The sequence below is a fragment of the Lissotriton vulgaris genome, chromosome 6 (genome assembly GCF_964263255.1).
Source record: "Lissotriton vulgaris chromosome 6, aLisVul1.2, whole genome shotgun sequence".
NCBI classification, from domain to species: domain Eukaryota; kingdom Metazoa; phylum Chordata; class Amphibia; order Caudata; family Salamandridae; genus Lissotriton; species Lissotriton vulgaris.
In genome coordinates this window covers 1,456,967,032-1,456,986,460 of record NC_141694.1, presented here as the reverse complement: position 1 = coordinate 1,456,986,460, position 19,429 = coordinate 1,456,967,032, and positions in this window count along the sequence as shown.

The following is a 19,429-nucleotide window of genomic DNA, read 5'->3' as shown; positions in this document are numbered from 1 at the left end:
ATCAAGAGGTGGAACCCTTTGTGCATCAACCGATCCCGAGGACTTGCAAAGTAACATTTTCACTATTCCTGTAATGCTAATTACTCTAAACTGCTTCATTCTATTATCACAGCAGACATATTTTATACAAGATTCACAATGCTATAATATAGGACAATGGGGTTTTGAGCCTATGCACTGGTGGATGGTTTTATGTATCAGTCTATTGCACTTGCACGTTTATTGTCTAATGACCGCAATAAAGTATTTGATTGACATGAGCCATTCGCAGAACAAAATGCTAGGTAGCGGCGGAGAACTCCGCTCCGCCAGCGGAGTGTGCGGCGATTTGCCTACTACATATTCTACGTGGAACGCGGAATAGTCAAATCTCTGCACACTCTGCAGCGGAGCGGAGTTGGCAAGTCCCCACCTCCACCCCTATTAAAAATGAATTAGACATTAATTAAAACAACAAAAAACACTTACCTGTACTGCTGCATCCCCGGGCTTCCCTTCTCCTCTTCCTCGCCGTCTCTCTCCTACTTTGGGTAATCATTGCGGAAACTGCACATATGCGCGGGCGCATGCACATTTCTCACAAGAAATGCGCAGTTTCCGCAATTATCACCCAAAGTAGGAGAGAGACGGCGAGGAAAAGGAGGAGGGCAGCCCGTGGAAGCCGCAGTACAGCTAAGTGTTTTTTTGTTGTTTTAATTATTGTCTAATACATTTTTAAAAGGGGGGGTCGAGGAGGGTGGCGGAGCGGAGTTCCACAGAGTTTGTTCCCAACTCTGTGTACCTCCACGTAGTCTCGCTATGCCAGCATCAGCCAGGGTTACAAAATGCACACAGTGAAGCACTAATTAACAATATAGGGCCAGATGTATGTAACTTCAATTTAGCAAGTACTTAATAGCGATTTTTACAGAATCGCTTTTAGGGACTCGCTAAATTGAATGTAGGTAGGAATCGCTAAAATATTAGCGATTCCTTAATATTCCTTTATAACGAATCAGTAATTGAGATTCGTTATTAAGGAATACCTAGCCATTCATTCCTATGGGCTAGGAGGCCCATCCGAATGAATGGGGAGATATTCACTATTAGCGATTCGGTATTACTGAATCGCTAATAGCGGGCGCTATTTGAAGGGTGCCAGGGTGTCCAAAGGACACCCTGTTGCACCCCTGAAATGTGCATGTGTGCACTTGTGGCGCACAATATGAGAGAATAACTTCCTAGGCAATTATAATGATTTAAACCACAAGTAAAATAAAACAGAGAGTAACAGACAAGAAAATCATGTAGAAAATATTGTATATTTAATTATTAAAACAAGAGCATAAAAATAAAAACGACATAAATTGTACATTCCATAATTGAGAATACTCATTATTATTTGCTTAAAAATATATACAACTGTATATAGGTGGCAATCTTTATCATTAATGTTTGCCGACGCACGTTTTGGCGTAATTGAAACGCCTTCTTCAGGAAAAAAGCCACTGATTTATCCTAAGAAACATAATAAGAAAACATTCAGAATCCAATAATTATTCAACTTCATTAATTGGGTCTTGATACAATGTATGTATCGATAAATTTATTTTAACAAGACTTTTATATCAGCATTTGAATAATATAAAAACAAACAGCCATATAATATAGCATAAACTTCTTAAAAATAATCAAATAAAAAAACATGATTTCAAGTCCATACAAGTTCTCTGAGTAAATATCATCGATAAACACACATGGCTAACGTTTTTTTGATATATAAGACAAAACAATAAAACAACTGAGTGCTCATGTCAGGTCATAAAGAGATATGAGAAAAAAGAAAAACAAGCCATGATATAGCTAGTTCATGATAAACAAGAGTAAAGAAAAAAAGGGGGGGGCGGGGAGAAGAAAAGGATAGAAAACCTATTTGATGAAACAATGAAAAGAGAAACAGGGGAAAAAGGAAAAACATAAGATAGGGGTGAGGGAGGGGGCGAACAAAGGGGAGGTGGAAAAAACTATCTGATTTCTGTACAGTGATAATACATAAAAAGACACCGCACTTACTTAATGAATGAGATAAATCGCAGTAATGTGTAGGTCACTTGTCCAGATTAAAACACTGTAGGATAAGTCCATAAACTCCTTAAAAAAGTTCTGTAATATAGGTAATGATATACCAATATGCATAAGATTCAAATCATGTGTATATATTAAAACACTTGAAACATTCCATCTATTTAATGTCTATAATGTCGATGATCACTTACATGGGGATAGGTTGGGTATAAGGCAACACACTAAAGTAGGGAACTCTATACGAAGCCACAGGAGGTATGACCAAATAGCGGGATCTCAACAAAGTCCAAAGTGAGAAGGGCCTATGAATGGCACAACACACTTGTGGCGCACATACATGCCCTAAGGGCACGGACGTGTGCCACATTGCAAATTTAAAAAAGCAAAAAAGTGCTTTTTTAAAGGAAACCGCTACTTACCACCAACTTGAAGTTGGTGGTAATTAGCGATTTCCGAAGGCTGAAGTGCACTATTTTTAGTGCTACGTACATTGCATTTAAGAAATCAGTATTTCTGATTCCTTAAATGCAAGAGTAAAATAAGGAATCGCTATTGCACTCAGCCAAATACCGGTCAGTATTTGGCCACCTACATCTGGCCCATATTGCATAAAAAATGCAGAACTATACAAGATATCTCAAATTGATTTTTCTGCCAAAATATAGTGCTTGAAAGCAGGTATTTGACAAGCTTCAGAGCACGGAGTTCTCAAAAACAGTTCTGTAGTTTACCCCAATGGTATAAGAAGAACCCTGGGTTGTTTTCATCCCAGGTTTTAGAACTTTTACAAAATTTTGACAACCAGGCATTGTCCTATGTTGATGACATTTATTTGACAGTTGATCTTTCTACACACTTGACAAGAGTAGATCGCGTAGTACTGAGATTTGCTCACATGGGCTACTAATTAAAATTTTAATAAATCAATGACTGCCATTCTCAATGTCCTGTTTCTGGGATACGAGCTGTCAATTAAAGGTAAAAGCCATGCAACACGCTTCTTAGAGGAGTGTGCGCTCTTAACAAATACCAAATACATTGAAGAAACTTCAATCAATATTGGGACACCTACATTTTGGCAGAACATACATTCCAGATTAAGCAGAATGGGTTAAACCATTTTACAACTTGATTCATCCAGATTTATCAAGCATACAAGAATCACTGAACACACACAGATGCTGCGTTCAGTACAAGTTGACATGCTAGCTTCCAAACACTTACACACATGTGAACACCACAAACTTGGTGATTCAGATCCTAGCAGGTGCATCAGGATATACCTATGTTACACTCAACATTTATACACCAATGTTCAGATGTGTTTTGCACCGACAGAAAAGATTCTGACGGTGGTACAGGCTGCTGTGGTGAGAGAGAGAGAGAGAGAGAGGCCATTGGCTCAGGGGAAAAAAAATTGTCGTGACTCCAGAGCATGCCTTAGAGGATGTTCTGCTGTACAATTGGTGAACTTGGTTTAAACACCCCATTCGTCATCACACAAAGGGCCCTGCTGAACATTTCTGCTGTTCCAGTTTCTGATGGAATTGTTTGGGATAGGGTATTGTATGGCATATTCAGTCCACTGAACTTTTGCAAATTCCTTATGTGTATCACATTTCTTTAAATGATTTTATCACCCATACTACCTCCTCGGATGATTGGAGCATTATTACAGTGCATGAAATGCCAGAAGATGTAGAGTATTCCACTTTTTGGAATTCTGATAAACTGCATGATGGGACTTCTAATTATTATGAAATGTTTTTGAACATTATGGTGACCACTTCTTGCATACAGCAAGCAGTGCCTTTGCGGTATTTAATTATTTACAATGGGAACACTGTCCTACACCACTGGGGGCTGGTTCACAAATGTTTGCACAGAAGTCTGCATATGTTTCTGGTAACAATACATCTGACCCAGTGTCCTAATATTAAAGATTCACAACATCACCAGCAAAGAAAAATATGCTCGCTAATACAAAGCTGATAAATTCTGGATCTTTTCTTTCCCACCTGTACACACAGGGGTTTAACTTTCAGAGAGACACTGTTGATTTAAAGTCAATTTGGGGAACTAAAGATTGGCAGGTTCAGGTGAATGAGGCACTATTTAGAGCATGCCAGATACCACGTCAGATGATTTCCCTGAACAAAACTGTGCAGCAGGCATCATGTCTTGACTCGACTAGGATAAAAGATTTAAATTACCAAACATTCCCTCATTTGCACGTTTTGCGAACTGGCAACAGTTCACAAACTACAAGGATGAAACATTAGACTCCATGTTTCGCAATGGTTCATACAATTCTTCAGGGATCAATCAGATGGGATGGTTAGTGTGTCAGTTAAATACTAACGGATGTCATGCAAGTTTCCTGGGTGACATTTAAGGGTCAAGATCACCAGGCCCAACCCACATTATGCTCAGACACAACACATGGGGTGGCAACAACATACAGTGTCGGAAGTTGTGCCTTGATTGGCTGAAATCCTCAACATTGTCCCAGGTCAAACAACACTTGTCCCTTCTTCCTATTGACATGGAACTACAGGACTTTCTATGAGGTCCTCGAAACCCATGTCAAAAGCACTTCTTTTATGGAATATACAATAAGATACAGAAGGTTTTCCATCAGGAGGCTCCCGAGAGACTGCGCAAAAAAGTGACAGGGCGCATTTAGAAAGGGCTCTAACAGTAGTGGATAATGGTATGACTACATTGTCCACAAGGATATACTCGCTGTGTCATCTGCAATAGACATCATACAGAATTACATGGATAGTCACAGCTTATTTTGATTATGTTTTTAAGTTGGTCTCTGCAGACACTTTGATCCGGTTGGTTACCATGGTGACATCCAAATGCCACAAGCATGTTTTTACCATCAAAACAAAACAGCAAAATATCATGGCAAGGAAGGTGCAAAATACACACAGTGAAGTTAGAGAAATCACCATTCACTGTTGCAGAAATACCTTCCGCGTAATGGATTATCCACAGGTTTATTTCACTGCCAATCTTGACATTCCATTTCCAATACTGTTTACAATACCATCAAGTAGGCAGATATGAAGCACTAGGCGAAGGATATATGCATGAGTCATGGAATTTACCTTTTAGATATCGCAGTAGGAATGACGAGACTGAAGTCTTTCTTAGTGGGACTGACAGCGAGAATAATTTAGGGCATTCCTTGGTGTGTCAGGAGGTTTCGCTTATGGGGCATGTAAGGCATCCATTGCAAATTGCCATGCTATCTAAAGATGCCCCAGCTGCAGTGATATATCCAGCTTTCAGATTACTCTTGATTAGGAGTTATTTGATATTGAACAATCAGAGCTGCTGCAGCATGAAAGCTGGCATTGCCTATCTGGTGATGGTTTCTGCAGTTGCGACTTGTTGCAAAGAAGTACTTTTTCCACCTTCCTCCACAGTTAGGGATGTGACACTGTGGCCTTCGATAACACTTTTGGATATGCATTTTGATGCTTTGAGCAGACTGAAAGCCTTATTGTAATAGACATCTGCAAAGGAGACATTTGATCTTCAAGTTCAAAGGTCCTCTTCTAAGATACAGTTGGTACTTCACAATAATGTCCCACTATATTTTGGGGAATATTTGCACCACATTTTAACATGTCCAGTACCTTGGGAGTGGTGCATCTTTTTAAAGAAAATAGGCTCTGGCTTGGTTAGCACCTTCCAGACAGTCTTCGGAGTTATTCCATCATTCATACACTCCATGCTGGGAAGTCTTTTTTGGAGGTCTTCTGCTGGTCCTGTTCCTAATTGTGGTGGCTTTGCTTTTACTTTTTCTGCTCTGAAATGGATGTCTTATTAAGAGACCAAATGGAACTAACACTTCCACATGTGCTCCTGTGTCATGAAAGCATGATACAATGTTTTCGCGCACCCTTAATTCAAGAACTAAACGAACATTGGTTCTTGTCTTTTCTGCCTGTATGGTTACACTGCGTGCAGCACATATTACGCTGTCTTCTGTGAACTTTAGAGCGTGCCATGGACATATGTATAGAAATGCAACTGGTTCAGTCTTTGGACATTGACCTACTGGTGTGCCCATTAATAGACCACTTGCACTGTTGTCCTTTGTGCTTGCAATTGCTCCTGAATGCATTGTACAAGCCGCCTTGGGACGCCTCTGCTCCTTATGATTTGGATCATGGCTCAGCTTCTGTGGATCCTGCACTGGCTGCTCCTCCATTGGCGGCTGATGAAGTGGATGGAAGGGGAACATATCTGCTCAATGCTCTGGGAAGATTGTCTGCAGTGGCTGGGAATGGTAATGTTCTGTCTACCTCTCAGAACACATAAACAATCTGGCAGTTTTGTGTCGTTGGACACTTTTTAATTTGGCTTTATTTTTATTCTACATCGCTATTTAAATTTGTTTTACTAGCTTTTAATCTATTTTTTAAATCATTTTTTTTATTTTGATTGTCATAAACATCAAATAAAAAACCAGGCATGGTACATATCATAGTAAAAACATTTCGTTCTACAGCACACAAATGCATATCCAACATCACAGGCTCTTTTAATCTACTTTAATGATTTTAGGTAAAGGCTTTCTCTATGCTCTTTGCTATTAAAGAAGTGTGATGCTTTCTAGATTTCAGTAAGCTTTTATACTTCTTGACCCTTATATTTTAGCATTTTTCTCGGGATAGCTGTCATTGACTTACATCCAAGGAGTGGGTATCACGTGGTCAGGATAGGCCTGGGTAGAAACGCTGCCATTTACGTGCTCATGTTTCTGTAGTTGCCTTCTGCTTTGCACACAGTGACTTTTGACACACATTTGCATGAGTAACCATGAAGGAGAACATTCTCTTAATCTGCATTGCTTACATTTCCACTCATAGGCACACTATCATGACACCTTGAACATTCAGGATCCGAAGACTGCTTTGTCCTATGTGCCAAGGCGAACACTACGCTCCAAGAGCTCTTCTTAGCTGACCATTCCCAAAGTCAAGAGAGCCAGCTGTGGGGGCTGTTCCTTTGCCTTTCTGACTGCCAAGTTGTGGAATTCCTTCCCTGTCAAACTAACACAAACGCAACCAGAAAGTTCATTCAGGAAACTCCTAAAGACTCTTCTATTCTAAATTCAGAATGACTTACCTAGGACTCGCATGTTTGCATGTCTCAGCACTCAGAGAACTTTCAGGGCAGCTGTACGCTATATAAGACAGCGTGAATAGAATAGTATTTATAGTTTATTTCTTTGGGTGTAAATAAGAGTCCAAATGAAAGGGTTCAAGATATGTTCCCATGATTTACTTGGGGTCTCTGGGTTGTCCTTTTCTGAGGTTGCACACACATTTAGTGCCCTGTAAGGTTAGGGCCCAGATGGTGCACTGTGCTAGCATGAAGACAGGCCAACATATCCTGAGGGGGTGCAAGGAATCAGTTTGGCACAAACCTGCCATTTATGTTATCTGACAAATGCACAGTTTTACCGGTGAGGTACAAGCTGTACGACAACTGTATGACCAGATAGTCTATCAACAAAAACACCACGCCAGCTCCCCCCAGACTGGCAGTCCGCGTGGTGTGAGGTGCAGGCGGTGAAGCAGGAGACACAGTCAAGGCTCCATGCACAACTTCAGAAGATCCACGGATATCTGAGGTCAGTGACAAGATGCAAGAAATCACTGTTGGTTGCCATGTGGGTCCTCAACTAGAGGTGTGACTTTGGACAAATGTGCACTCCTGCCAGAGATGTCAAGGGGGAGGTGTGGCACTGCAGCCAAGGTGGCTGACTCCTGAGTGCAGGGCTCACGGTTCAATCCCTGATGGCTGCACAGCTTATACCAGCACCATATGACTCTGGGCAATAGCTCACATAATCTCCCTGCGCCTTGAGACCCTGAGGGGTGAGTAGTTTGCGCTTTAAAATTCTGGATTTATTTAAGTAAAAACAAAATCAATGATAGTTGAGGAGTACTGTGGTTGTGAGTTTGCGTGTGTGTGTGTGTGTTTATGTGTTGGTGTCTGTGTCAATGCAATTGGTGAACTAAGCTCTCTATCCCATGGCATGAGTTGGCCTCCTCCCCCACTAGCGTGAATATGGAGTTCATTCAGAAGTATTAGGGCACACCTTTGGGATGATGATAACTGTTTTCCATAACTGTAGTAATTCTTGAAACAATGTTAGTATCTGTGGCATAATGGTGCTGTCCCCAAGTGTACTGCTAACGCTGGCATAATGGTGATACAGTGATACTTCATTGCACACTGTAAACAGCCATGCCATGATGGTGCCCACCTCTGACATAATCCTGGCCCTGGAATAATAGTGGTATATCTTGACATCATTTACACATTTTTGTCATGACAGTGACTATCGTTAGTAAAATGCGGGCAACTGGGTAGTGGGGATAATTACTTGGATGCCTTTTGCCTGTTGTAACACATGTCTATCATGTGCTGACCCTAGCAAATTATTGGGACGCATAATGATGCTGTGCTCTGGCATAATATGATGCTTCTACTATATTTGGCGTGATTTTTGTTATAATGTATGCATGCATTGCATGATGGGACTCATGTCTGACTGATGCTGAACCTGTGGTAATGGTGGTAACTCATGGTCACCTATGTGCATCCTTGGCATGTAAACCTATTTGCTGGTAAAGTTTGCCTTCACTTTATCAAAGATTAATTCTGCATTACAAAGAAATAGTCAACTCATTGGAAAATAATGTATGACCCCGATTGAGCTTAAAAGTATGCAATAAGTATAGACATTAATATGTTAACTGAAACACCAAAGGTGAAAGTAACGTTATAGTTAGGTGAAGGTTGCAGTGACAACGTAACATTTTAAACTAAAAAAAATGGAAATTCACCCGTTATATTTATCTCTAATAACTATAACATGTGACCTAAAGTAACTATAACACGCACCCTAGCCATGAACAGTCCTGTCATTAATAATGTCATTTCAGATGCTGCAGTCATGCTATCAGTTATGTCACAAATCATTTCATAAGTGATGTAATATGTGGGGTAATTAGCAGTGCATTGGGAGCCTCAAGGCTCCCGCTGTTCCAGCTAACTTCCCTTGTGGGAGCCCGCCATTTTAAAATTTGTGGATGGATGGCACGGTTACAACTTGTGAACAAAGAAGGCTCGGGTCCTAAAACCTCCAGGACTGGACCACTGTAAATACAAGAGAAAAGAGTGTGTCCAGAAGGACTAGTTTGCACACTTTACAGAGAATACCCTAGACGGTTACCACTTGGTGCACCCCAATGTAGGGGTCATTGGGGGCAGCAGGAAAGACCCAAAGCTCCAAGGCGCCAGCCAGCTCTCCAGCCAGCGCCACACTGGGTGATGGCGGGAGCTTTGGATTTTAGTGATGTTTCTTGAAAGGTCAGAAGCAGCACCACATTTTTTTTATGTTGTTGGGGTTGCAGGGAGTTCTGCAGCCCCCCCCCCCCCAACATTAGAAAAAAGACAGTGTCTCTTCTGGATCATTGAATCCATGACTCAAGAGAGTATACCATCTTTTTTTAAGCACTTCCCAGGCTGGAGATTTTGCTCTTCAGTTGGGAGTGCAGTGCTCTCAAGGGGCTGGATCTATGGCTGAGTTTTAAATGGCCTGAACAAATGAAAAATGACACAAGGCTTTCTTATGGTTCTTTTTATGATTACATTTAATGGGCTGAAAAATATTAGAAGAAAGAGTGTTAGACATATTTCTTTATTTTATTTTTTTAAATCTGTCTCTGAATATTTACTTTCACCTTTTTCATCCACAAAATGTAATAATAAAAACTAAGAGCCCCATTAGGATGGAAGGTGGATTGCCCCAGGCAGGACGGCGGTGCTCACTGCCGGCCCGGCGGTGGCGATCTGCCCGCCATAAGTCCCTGGTCATCCCCCCGCCATATTAGTATGGTGGGGGGCACCATGGCGGACGGAAAGACTGTCCGCTGCTTTTCCGCCAGTTGTAATCACGACCGGGTGGAAAAGGGACACAATATGGTGGCGGTGTCTGCAAGACACCACCATCCATATTATGATGTGGCATATTTCATGTCTTTTCATGGTGGAGACTCCGCCATGGAAAGGCATGCAGTATTTGCTACGGGGGCCAGTTGCAGGCCCCCAGGAGTGTGGGGGTGGGGGAGGCTGCACTTGGGGGGTACCTATGGTGCCCCTCAACATTGGCATGGACAAGGTGACAGGCACCACACGGTGCCTGTCACGTTGTGCATTCCAATGCACAACGGCCATTCACAACATTGCGGTGGGTGGCGCTGTGAGCACTGACTGCCACATAGTTGTGAATGCGGGTTGCCACTCCCACTATGGCGGTGGCATCATAAGTGATGGTGCGGGACCGCCGTCCCACTGGCGGCCAGTCACTGCACCGCTAGGGTGGCGGGCGGACAGGAGTCCACCCGCCATCATAATGGGACCCTACGTAACAAAAATGAGTCACAGACATGTATTTGAATACATCTCAATTTTAGAAAAAATTAGCAATCAATATTAATAAAGATAACATTGGGTGAATTTTTGAAATATACATTTGAATACAATTATTGGTGATGTTTGAAGAGAGATGAGAGTGGGCTTATATATAGGGGATGGGTTCCAGCGGAGTTGGCTGTGGAGCCTGAATGCTGGCAAGACCCTGAGGCCAAACCCCCATCACACAAGGCCATATATAGATATAGATATAGATATAGATATAGATATAGATATAGATATAGATATAGATATAGATATATAATAGATATAGATATAGATATAGATATAGATATAGATATAGATATAGATATAGATATAGATATAGATGTAGATATATTTGATCCAAGTTTTGCACGAAGCAAAATGAAAGCGCACTCGTTAGGGATTTGCTACGTTTTCTTTATTTGTGCAAAAAGGCCATTACAATGCCAAATGCATTTCGGTCCTTCCCTCTGACCTTAATCACGGGATAACCAGTTTAGAAGTTTAGGCATTATTTATTTCTACAACACTGATTGCTTCCTGTTTCCATTGTATGGTGGTACATGTAGTTGGCACACTAATGTACAGTGACAAGGTGCTTAATAAAATCGTAGTGCCCAAGTAATTTAAAAGTGAAGTAATTAAGTGCTGGCTTATGTTAACTTAACTGTCAGTGCCATATTACTGACACCTTATTCTCAATTACTTAGATTAGGCAACTTCCTTTATGGAACACCCTTGTTGCATTATTACAATATTAACTTATATTATACCAAATATTATATTATATTTTATAATCAAATATCAAATAATGGATTACATTAACTTTTAATACTGAAACCTAAAAAGATTATACTAATTGAATAAATCATAAAGTACTAAAAGATTTGGAAAATTAACCCCTTTAACTCACACAAACTCCCTTTATTGGCTGTACTAAAAGTAATTAAGGATTTATTATGATTCTGAATTCATGTTCATGTTTGCTCCTTTTAATTTCTCCTTGTCGACAAATAAAAGTCTGTATGACCAGTGGCAGGGCTTATTTCACGATTACACCCACAGATTAAGGTCTAGATATCCCCACTCCCTCAGTATCAAGTAAAAGTAAATCAGCATCCTTACAGACAAGTAAATAAATAAACAAATAAATAATCACAATGATGCTTTTCTGGTCACTCTAACTTCAGGATTTTGCCCTACATCATGACACAGATTTAGATGGTGTGTTAACTTTCTGGAAAAAAGTTATCTTGTCCAGACCCCCCCCCCTGGAGGTGAAAATCTACTTTATACAGAGTTGTTTGGTTCAAGTCTTCTGCCATTCCTAAAACGTTGGAGCATTCTTCTTCCTCTTCTTCTGGCTATCAGATCCCTGGCTACTACTACATAGCATAAAACATTATACAGCAGTTGCAATCTTTAACACCACTCTGCTTTTGGGAAACCCCATGCATGGAACATGGCTATCAGCAATGATTGTGCTATCCTGTCATATCTTCCCAAACTTGGAAAATCTGTCTCGAAAATATATCCATTCTAGAGAAGTCCCAATGGATATGTTCTTTTGATCAGCTTTTGATATGGTAATGTGTACACTTCTCTTCACCAGTCCTTTCCATTCTACCAATTTTCTTTTAACATGGGTGATATTAAAGTTGAATGTTTAGTATTAAGATTAATTTTGTGTATGGTAAACTAGATTGTTTTCAAAAGTGACATCATGGGCATTTCATCAGTGAAAATTATACAATCCATCATAATGTTTTGGATTGTGCTGTTCTACAGCCTCTGGTGATATTAAGACTACAAGCTAGTATTTGTTCAAATAAAGGCCCATTAAGGGCTAATCGACTGTAAAGTAACCCAGTGGAGATTTGCAAAGATTGTGTGAACAAGTTGATACCTGCTACGCAAATGTTATTTATAAGTAGCAAATTCAAAGCCAATGCTAAAACAATCTTATTTTAAGATAAAGTAATGGATGTTCATCAAAATATATTCTGCTATCAAATCTGGAACACATACAACACAACATCTCATATAGGATGTATCGCACACGACCTCCATTGCACAGGTGTGCAATATATTTTGAAAATTGACAGCCAGTAGATTGACACTGTGGCCATCACTGCTAACTCTAGTTACTGCACTCACATAACATCATATGGGCAGTGGACAAGCCAATTAAACACTTTTAGTGAGACCTCCGGCCACCCCCATTAAACTTCATAATCCATGTATTATTTAGTAAAAAGAAACCAATTACAAGCAATACAAAAACCACAAACACTGATTTTACAGCTCTTAAACTGACAAGGTTTGGATGAAGCTGTAAACCTCAGAAGAAAAAAATTTGAATTGGGGGGTGCCGCAAGCCTCCTTCCTAAATCCCACACTCTTCAACATTTACATGTCTTCACTGGCACATTTGGTTGAATCATTTAACATCAAAGTCATCCCAAATGTGTATGATACCCAACTCCTGCTCACGTATGACTGGGACTCCATAATTGAGAAGGATGCATTTGCTCCCTGTATGGTAGCATTGCTTGACTGGCTGAAGGCCAATAATCCTGTTGCTAAGCTGGAATGCCTTTCGAGGGTGGGATGGAATATGTCCCGACAAGGTTCCCCCTGCACCCTCCTACAGCAGTGATTAGGAGCTTGGACATCATGTTTGACGCCCAACTTTCGTTTGAAGCACAGGTATCAGCAGTAGTGAAAACATTTATCTAGATTTTTCGCATGCTAAAGAAGTTTCTTCATCTGCTCCTGCATGATGCTCAAGTCACAGTGGTCAGATCACTCATTCTATCAAGGCTGGACCATGCCAGTGTGTTATATCCGGGCCTCCCAGAATATCTGATCCAGCAGTTACAAGTTGTGCAGAATATGGCTGTCCGCCTACTGTATAATATAATACCGAAATATACATCAGTATCTTTATTTCAGGCTGCCAGTTTGGAAAAGCACAATGTACAAAGCACTGACCCTGATGCATCAAGACCTACATAATAAAGGGCCTGCATACCCGAACGAAAGAATAAAGGAATACAGCCCTGGAAGACCCCTGTGCTCCAGCAATGCCGGACTAATTGTGGTTCTTCGTTATAAAAGGCAATGGAGTGGAGGTTCCTCCTTCCCTGTTGAAAACTCTCCTCTTCACACTTTAACCCTTTCCATGCGGCCGCGATTCCCCTGGTGTGCTATAAACAGCACGAACAGGGGCGGGCCGTGACGAACCCCAGCCGTCATCAGCACACAAGCACCGTGATGCATGACGGCTGGGGTTCGTCATCAGCACGGAAGGGGTTAAGGATGACAGGTGGTCAGTGGTGTATGCCTCCTTTCCGCTTTGAGTTGCCTAAACAGCCCCAGGTGACTCTCCCTGAGTAGTCATGCGCTGTAGAAGTACTCAGCCTTTATTCATTTATAAACCTTATCAGACTCAACCCATGTTTCATGCTTCGAAATCAGGCCGAGAAGCCACTGGTCCTCAGTGGTAGTGAAAGGCTATACTAATAGCAAAAACTTTTTTTAAACTTTGATATCTAAAACACTGTTAATTATTATATTTAGCTGTGAGCACTTCTTTAAGATCTGCTTTGTATTTGAATTATACTTAAATAAAGTAACACATCAGTGTTTTTGTATGTTTTTACTAAATCTGGATAGAAATCTCCATTCTAGTTTGTGTTTTCCTGTCCATTAGTCCATGTTGCGCACCTATATATTGTGAGCTATAAGCAGTGGCAACGATGCCTCAAGGGATACATTAGTCTGCAGTGTGCTGATGATAAACAAATATATACTCGTTAAAACAAGCGCCGTGAAAGGCACACTTCGAAGAAAATAGGCTGGAATGTAGATATATAGGCTTAACGACATTGCACGTGATCAGTAGAACGCGCATCTCCATGCACAGGCTGCACGGTAATATTATCATTCCTACAGTAAAGAAGCAAAGGCCAACACACCAACGATAATGAACCAAGAAGGAAATCAGTATAATGCCACAGTTCAGTGGCTGAGCACCTTTCAAAGAGAGCCCTGGAATCCTGCAGAGCTGTCTCTAGCAGGGCTTTGATCTTTCAAGAAGGCCTATCTTGTGTCTCAGTAATTGTCCCCGTAAAACAAGGCTCCCCAGCACGTCAAGAAAGCCGTCCTTTTATTAAGAGTATGCACCGCACTGGCTGCAGTGCTGGAATGCGCAGCGATAGGCATCCTCCGTCCGCGCGCCTTGCCCCAGTGAAACAAAATAGTTCTAATGCGCGCGGCGCACATCCCACGGCCAGGGGACAAGCTCGCGGCCCGCTGACAGCCTTGATCTTCCCTTAAGCAGCCCTGAATACTTGTTTTAAATGATTGACTGAAAGCTTAGGAAGTTATGGCTCAAATCTTGGTTGAAGATGACAGGAAGGGGTTTTGGGTTACCTGAGGCAGACTCGGGGATTAAACCAACAAAGCCCCCTCAATGTTCTCCGGTTTCATAAAAGGCAGTCCTCATGTCACCGGTTCACACTTCAGCGACAGCGAAGATTCTTCATCACGTTGTTTGCCATATTAATCTTACTTTACAAATATATTTGGTGATTTATATCATGTTTAATTAACTGATTTGGGGGCTCCTGTGGTAAAATGGCATCGCATTAGGCTCCGTCCGTATGGCAAATGTGATTCACGTCTTGAGCCGCGCGCAGATGAAATATCACGGGACCGGTGGATGACAGGATGCAAGAATCAAATTCGGTCCCTCCTGTTGTTCAAGAACCCGGTGAGGGTGGCTGCCATATGCTCGTGCGCTCCAAGGAGAAAAACAATGCAGGATAAAAGAAAGAAGCGCGCCACTCCTTCCAATATGTTCAAATCTCCGATGGAAGATGTTGTATGGTGGGTCTGAACCAAGGCCAAGTTTTGTTTGGGAACGAGCATCAAAACTTCAAGGAACCATGTGGGAAAATATAAATACAGCTAAAGGAACACCACGTAGTTATTTCCCTGTGTCTATTCCCTAAAGTTTTGCTGCGGAAAAATTACATAAAATGGCGGAACCTGTAAATTGCAAAAAAAAAGTCTGTTGATCTACTTGTAGATTCGAAAACAAACGTGTGCGCATTTTCGGTGCAGGTGCACACAGGACTGCACTTGCTGCAATCGCCGTTGGTTTCCTGCAAGTATGAGGGGGTCTTTACTGCGTTTGAAAATGCCATGCGTAAAAATGCAAGTAGTACTATGCTCTGTGAAGACAATAAGGCTAGCCGAAATATACAATGCGTTCAATAATGAAGGCGTCCTAGGGGGCTAGCAACAAGGTGCAAGCAACCTTCGTGGACCTATGAGCAACAGTCCATCTAAAACACTAACAAGGCTGCCTCGTTACAGCTCCACCACCAACCTGAGAAACCTAAATCCACACAAGATATACCCCTCGCACATTTTACGTCAAAGCAGCAATTCTGATACTGGAACTATCCCAACACAAATTCCCCTTTAACCTATTGTTCTTAAGGCATCACCTCCACTGCATGAATGCACGAATACCCTAATATCAGAACTGTACTTTGACAGTTGCAAAATGGAATTGGTACAAATACACGTGGTGCATCATTTTGTGATTCACCGTCGTTTTTGCCTGCTTTTAAATATAGAAAATGGACCCTAGCATCGGGATGTAACTTTAAACAATGAAAAGTTCCCTAACTTACAGAAGAATTTAATAAATCAAGGTCACTGTACAGTATTAGAAAGCTGTCATGTGAGGAAGAGGCCTCTTTGAAGTCACAAACTGCATGTCACGTCCCATTTCATAGAATGGACATATATTAGAATCTGTACCTTCCATCTTGCATTCAGCCCACATGATCTGATATTACACAATACAATTACCTTAGATTTAATTCAGTTTTGTTCTCAGTTGTTTCTCCAATACCATACTCTTTCCCTCTGGCTGTGTAGGTTTAACTGATTGCAGAGGCAAGAGATGTGAGATCTATTCCTGGCTTCACCACCTCTTATGATCCTTGCCGAGTCCCTGTGTATCAATGTTTTTACCATCATAAATTGTCCATTTGAATACAAGTATATTTGGTTAATGCAATCAGAGAAAATGCATGCATTCTACCCAAGAAAAATCTTAACAACGATTTAAAGCGCTTGTAAAACACATCATTTGCATTCCCTTCCTTTTATGTCATTGTTCACCTGTGGAACAATCAACAATAGGATTTTGCTTGAGGGAGGAGGAGTGCTCATATCAATTTGTTTCAAGGGCAGGTGTGCCTGCGAAGGTATGGAATCCAGGAGCATGGACATCACAAATAAGTTTAAAAAAGCAAAAATATTAAATTATTGATAAATCAGCTTCTAGTGGATATAGGAGATGCAATCGTGGACAATGTGTTGAAATAACTGGCACAGGAGCAACAAAACAATAACCTCATTTAACTGGACACAATTCTGAATCACTGTTCACAGACATGACTTTCATAAATCCTGCAAATATTACGGATTTATTATTTAAAGTTTAAAAAGGAAAAATCTCTAAGAAGGCAGCTAGAATATAAAACATGTTGGAATATGTTTAAGCACGCAACGCAAATGCAATCACCCTAACGGTATATCTTGACTGCACTAAAACACAGATGAATCAGAATGGATCTCACAAACAATATGTATGTACTTTAATTAGTTGTATGCATTGGCATAGACATAAATTACAGACAGTGATTATCAGCGACATCTAAGTCAAAGATTGCTTGTTGAGACCTGCTCTTAATGCCATGAGCATGCATTGTGCCATGGAATAGTGTGGCATATGCCTTTAAGCATGCTGTCTTCAAGCAGAAAACACTTCCATATTCCCCCTGTCTTCTTCAAGATATTTGCCTTTGTGCCCGTTTCTGGCAGTTCTGTAAACTAGAAAAGCCGATGTTTGAGGAGTATATTGGAGCAGATTATCAAAGGCTCAAATCTTAAATGGCTTCTATTATATGTAGTTTATTCAGTATTATTGCCTCTCTCCTTCACACGTGAAGTGGAGTTTAGGAGATGGTCAGATCCCCACCTCTGAGGTCCATGAGTTTAGATGGTGTCTGGTTTTTCAAACGTGATCTTGTTTGAAGTTTTTGTGCCGTTTAACACTACATTTGTCGTAAATTACAGTGCCCCGGTAATTTAGAATCAGTGCAAGAAGGAAACACATGGTAGTGGGATGCACAGACTCTGATAACAGGCTATCAATTACTCTTAGCTCATCAACTCAGAACTGTGCAGTAAGATCAACCGAGGGACGTATTGAAATGTACAATATTGTTTTTTCCCTGGGTGGAATTATCGCTCTGGAATTCAGAGCCATTCTTAATGAGGGTCTAAGTTTATACAGTGCATTGCATTTCTGATCTATTCCGTAAGCCCTCTCGAGCCACTCCCCCCCTTGACAGTGCGACACACAAATACTCCTTAGAGGTTGCTTTTTCTGGAAAGCATCCACTAGGTAATTCTTTCAGATAATAGAGGTCTGATCTAGTAGATAAAATACCAACCTTGAACCTAAGCAACTCTATTCTAGTCCTAGTTTCCTATTTCAGATAGGTTGTAAACTGCTGGTCATTACTTTCATCTCCCAGAAACTCTGTTGCCTTATTTGCTATTACTGCATACCCTTTAGAATGGTGAGCTACATAGGTAAGTGGGCACTTTAATGTTGTTTGACCAAGAGTTCTCAAATCTGTCTCTTGCTTTTTTCTTAGAATGTATGTATCTTCTCTAAGATATCGTTCCAGGTGCTTGCAAGGTGTTAGTATCCCCTTCGGGGGCATGTGTGGTTTTGATATTGCCTTCCAGGTGCTTGTATGGCATTAGTATTACCTCTGAAGATTCTTTTGAACTTTCTTTTTAGGTGTTAATTCAATGTTAAATTGCGCCTCCTATGACACTGAATGACCACTGCTGTGTATTTGTGTGTGTGAAGGGTGCAACGCCAAGCGATTTCCACACCTAATTCTTCTCCCAAAGCACACGGGAAGCTTTAGTTCATCCTTAGCATAAGAATGCCCCACCTACCCTGGGAAAACGTCATAATAAAAAAAGCATCAGCAGTAGGTGTTTGTTTAGAGCTTGACATCAGCCTCAGGACCTCTTTCACTGCCTTTGCAGACTGGCCTCTATTCCTCTTTTGTTGTCTTGCGGTGTATAGCTGTTTTCATGGAACAAATGCTTGGGTTCACACTAGGTCAGAAAATAATGCCTTTGATAAATTTTACTATATGTCAAATGTATTCTATGTTTACATTTTGAATGCCATCTTCTGTACGAATATTATACTCCCTATTGCTGACTATTAACCGGTTTAGATGAAATAATATCACACACTTCTAAGAGTGAGACCGATGAATTGCCTGGAATCATACTGTATTGAATGCATTATGACATACACACTTACATTTCCCTTGTTGTCTATATCCTCCTTCTTAAGAGTGAAAGGTTACAGTGAATTTAATAGCACTAGTTGACTGGGACTACGAAACCCATGCTGGAGGTTTTACAGGAAAGAGAGAAAAGTTGGTTACTTGATGCCACAGCTGGCTCAGGTGGTCCAGGTTTTGAAGGATCCAACCAAATATTTTATGAATAGAAGCAAAGTGGAATGGCCAATGACTAAAGGTTTGATGCTACTTAAAAATTAGGTTGAGGTCTAGCCGAGCCCCAGTCAATAATCAGATGTGTCGTATTACCACTGTTCCCAAACACTGACTCTTTATAATAAAATCTGGTGTGGCAGTCAAAGGTTAATGGTCTCCTTCAGCTAGGTTCTGCCTTTGTATCGCTCATTACTTGTTCTGTGTGGCTTTTGCCCGTCACACTCCTA